The sequence below is a fragment of the Eriocheir sinensis genome, unplaced genomic scaffold, assembly GCF_024679095.1.
Source record: "Eriocheir sinensis breed Jianghai 21 unplaced genomic scaffold, ASM2467909v1 Scaffold751, whole genome shotgun sequence".
NCBI lineage: Eukaryota > Metazoa > Arthropoda > Malacostraca > Decapoda > Varunidae > Eriocheir > Eriocheir sinensis.
The window spans coordinates 20,010-24,819 of record NW_026112111.1 but is presented as its reverse complement, the minus strand read 5'-3'; positions in this window follow the sequence as shown (position 1 = coordinate 24,819).

Sequence of the window (4,810 nt, the reverse complement as noted above, 5' to 3'; positions counted from 1 at the left end):
CTGGCATTGAGATAACGTTAAACACTGTGTGTGCCTTGTGTGTGTGTGGGGAATGTGATGCGTCTAGTGTGCTGGCATTGAGATAACGTTAAACACTGTGTGTGCCTTGTGTGTGTGTGGGGAATGTGATGCGTCTAGTGTGCTGGCATTGAGATAACGTTAAACACTGTGTGTGCCTTGTGTGTGTGTGTGTGGGGAATGTGATGCGTCTAGTGTGCTGGCATTGAGATAACGTTAAACACTGTGTGTGCCTTGTGTGTGTGTGGGGAATGTGATGCGTCTAGTGTGCTGGCATTGAGATAACGTTAAACACTGTGTGTGCCTTGTATGTGTGTGGGGAATGTGATGCGTCTAGTGTGCTGGCATTGAGATAACGTTAAACACTGTGTGTGCCTTGTGTGTGTGTGGGGAATGTGATGCGTCTAGTGTGCTGGCATTGAGATAACGTTAAACACTGTGTGTGCCATGTGATGCGTCTAGTGTGCTGGCATTGAGATAACGTTAAACACTGAATGTGATGCGTCTAGTATGCTAGATAACGTTAAACACTGTATATATATATAGATCTATATATATATATATATATATATATATATATATATATATATATATATATATATATATATATATATATATATATATATATATATATATATATATATATATATATATATATATATATATAATTTTCTGCGTCCAGTATTATTACAAGCGCAGGGATCCCATACAGCTTGAGGATTCGGGTTAGATCGCTAGGTAAATTTGTTATTTTTATACATACATGTATTGATACATACATATACATACATTGTACATTTTAGAAGTTTATTGGCAGCATATAAGTACAACATAAACCTGGGAGATTTAAATAATCTTAAAAGTACTAATTTTATGTTACTTGAGCAAACATTACTTTTAACATAAGAACATAAGAACGTAAGGAGTCTGCATGAGGCCGGTTGGCCTATACAAGGCAGCTCCTGTACACTCAACCCAGCCTTACCTCACCATCCGTGGATTAATCTAACGTCTTCTTGAATGTATCTATGGTATTGGCACCCACAACATGGCCCCCAAGCCTGTTCCATTCGTCCACCACTCTATTGCTGAACTAATTCTTGCCTATGTCTTTGTTGAGTCTGAATTTGTCTAACTTGAAACCTTTGCCACGCGTCCTACCTGGCTCTTTCACTCTCAAAATTTTATTGACATCCCCTTAATTAAATACCTTCATCCATTTATAAACTTCGATCAAGTCTCCTCGCAACCTTCGCCTTTCTAGAGAATGTAGATTTAACTGCTTCAGCCTGTCTTCATAAGGCAAGTTTCTCACCCCCTGAATCATCTTTGTCATCCTCCTCCGTACAGATTCTAACATCTTGATATCCATTCTATAATAGGGGACCAGAACTGAACTGCATAATCGAGATGAGGTCGAACTAGTGCTAAGTAAAGTTTGAGGATGACTTCAGCGCTCCTATTGCTCACGCTCCTTGAGATGAAACCTAGTACTCTGTTTGCCCGATTTTTAGCCTGAATGCATTGAGCCCTAGGACGGAGGTCAGCGCTCACTAGGACTCCTAAGTCTCTCTCACGCCCAGACCTGCTTAGAGGAGTGTCATTTAAGGAGTAATTGTGTGAGGGGTTATTCCTACCTACACTCAAAATGCTACACTTCCTGACATTGAATTCCATCTGCCACTTCCTCGCCCAATTATATAGTCTGTCAAGCTCATCCTGGAGAACGGTAGCGTCGCTGTCTGATTGGATTACTCTACCGATCTTGGTATCATCTGCGAACTTACTGACATCGCTACTAATTCCTGTGTCCAAGTCATTGATGTAAATAATAAAAGCAGAGGACCCAGCACCGACCCTGTGGGACTCCACTCGTAACACTGCCCCACTCAGATTTCCTACCATTGATTTGCACTCTCAGCTTCCTACCACTAAGCCACGCCCTGATCCAGCTCAAAACTTTCCCATCTACGCCGTGAGCCTGTAATTTTAGTAATAGCCGGTGATGAGGGACTTTGTCGAACGCTTTACTGAAATCTAGATATAATATGTCATAGTTTTCATCTCTGTCAACCGCCTCGATTACTTTAGTGTAGAAGGACAACAGGTTAGTAAGGCAAGACCTACCTTTGTGACCCCATGTTGTGAATCATGAATTAAATTATGCTTTTCTAGATGGTCCTGAATGCTCCGGGCTATAATTGACTCTAAAATCTTTCCTACAACTGATGTTAAGCTAATTGGGCGATAGTTTGAGCTGGCTGACTTGTCTCCTTTTGTGAAAATCGGCGTCAGTTTAGGTACTGTCCATGGGTTGGGCACAGATCCAGAATTTCCCGACATCTTAAAGATATCGGCAAGAGGGCCACTAAGGACTTCCTTGCACTCTTTCAGAACCCTTGGAATACTTCGTCTGGGCCCGGCGATTTGTTTTCCTCAACCTACCAATCTCATCCTGGACTACTTGCCTAGTGATGATCACATCCCTCAACTTGTCGTTCTCGTCACCCTCATATATCTGAACTCTCTCCGGAATGGTTGTTAGATTTTCCTGCGTGAAAACTGAGAGGAAATAGTCATTCATCATTTGACTCATATCTTCTCCATTCTCAACGAGCTCGCCGTGTTTGTTTTCAACGGTCCAATTCTGTCCCTTGTTTTCGTCCTGTACAATTTAAAGAAGCCCTTGGGATCGCTCTTGGCCGCGTTGGCTACCCTAATCTCATAATTTCTTTTTGCTAGGCGGGTGTTCTTCTTCACCGACCTGACGAGCTCAACATACCTACCCCTGAGATGGATCTCTCCGTTCTTTATTTTCCTATAAATTCCTCTCTTCAAGCCTATTTCATGCTTGAGTCTGCGGGTCATCCATTTGGGGTCGTTATTTTCCTTCCTACGTGCTTGGTAAGGGATATGCTGTCTCTGACCCTCTGCAATTTCTCTAACTAAATTATTGTAGGTCATTTCTACATGGTTCCCCTGTCTTTCCGGTTCCAGCCCTGAGATCTGGCCCTCATCCAGCCCTAAGGTTTCCCAATTTACCTCCTCAAGGTGTCTTCTGAGCCCCTCATAATCAGCTCTTCTAAAGTCGGGCACCAACACAGGGTTGAGTTCATGGGTCACCTTGATCTAATTTAAACCTAATTTCCTTGTGATCACTGCCACCTAATTCTCCCTCAACATCTTGCTCGCTGATCATATACTCGGTGTTAGTTAAGGCCAAGTCCAGAATATTGTTACCCCTGGTGGGCTCTGTTACTGTCTGCTTGAGAAAATTATCTTGTATTACTTTCAGAAAATCCTCAGACTCTAGATCACCCACCACGCCTTCCCAATCTATATTCCTATAGTTAAAATCCCCCATTATGCAGACATTTTTGCTCCTGCTCGCCCTGCCTACCTCTTGTAGTAATATATCAGTGTCCTGCCTGCTGAGGTTGGGTGGCCTGTAAAGAACCCCTAGAATTAGTTTGTCTTTCCCTTTGTGGACGTCCACCCAAACTGATTCTGAGTCGCTATTTGTTTGAATAGAGTTGTTAGCGGAACATTTAAGTGTGTCTTTAACCCTTCTTCCCTTTCTATCTTTGTGAAACATCTGGTAACCATCTATTTCATACTCAGACACAAAGTTTTTGTTGGCAGTATCCACCCATGTTTCCGTGATAGCTATAATGTCGAATTTCTCGACACATGCTTTCCCCCTCAGTAGATCTATCTTGTTCCTGAGACTCCTACTGTTGGTGTAATAAGCCGTTAGCCCATCCTTTCTTATATCCTTTCGATTTCTCCTGCGCCCCCTGGTCCCAGTCTGCTATGCATTGACAGGCCCTCCCCCCTCGCCTACTCTAAAAAATTATGTAGGGTGCTAAGTGATCGCTCGAGGGAGTCTGCGAGAACCTCCACCCCCTGGAGTGACAGATGCACGCCATCCTTGGCATACAAGGTGGCTTTATTGTAGAAGAGGTCCCAATTGTCAAGGAAAAGCCAACCATTTCGCTTACAGTGGGCCGCCAGCCTGCTGTTTACTGCTAAGGCTCTGGAAAGCCATCCCTCTCCCAACCCCCTCCTCGGCAAAACCCCACAAACAGCCGGCACCCCCCCGAAGTCCCTCACTTTAGCAAACGATTCCCTGAAGCGCCGAAATATCTCTTCGCTACCCACCTTACTGATGTCATTACCACCGTAACTGCAGAAGACGATTGGCTGTGTCCCCTCCCCTGCTAAAATTTCCTCCATTCTGTCAGATACGTGCTGGATGCCTGCCCCGGGAAAGCACACTCGAAGCCTATTTTCCTTATCCCTTGAACAAAAGTACCTGTCAATGAACCTGACTTGAGAGTCCCCAACCACCAGTACTTTCCTCTTATTAACTTTGTCAGTAGACGGAAGGGAAGCCGCTACAGGAGGAGAGGGAGGGGCGGCAGCAGGGGAGTGGGAGGAGGAAGAGGAGGAGGAGGAGGAGGAGGAGGAGGAGGAGGAGGAAGAGGAGGAGGAGGACGATGAGTGGAAGAAGGAGAGCGAGGAAGGAGATGACGTCGAAGGGAGAGAGGGGGAGGAGGAGGTGGCTGAGGTGGTGGCGGAGGTGGTGGGGGCAGGGGAGGAGGGAGGAGGGAGGAGGAGGAGGAGGAGGACGAGGACGATGAGTGGAAGAAGGAGAGAGGAAGAGGATGACGTCGAAGGGGGAGGGGGGGAGGAGGAGGTGGCTGAGGTGGTGGCGGAGGTGGTGGGGGAGGCAGGGGAGGAGGGGAGAGGGAGGGAGGCGGGGGAGGAGGAGGAGGCGGGGGAGGTAGTG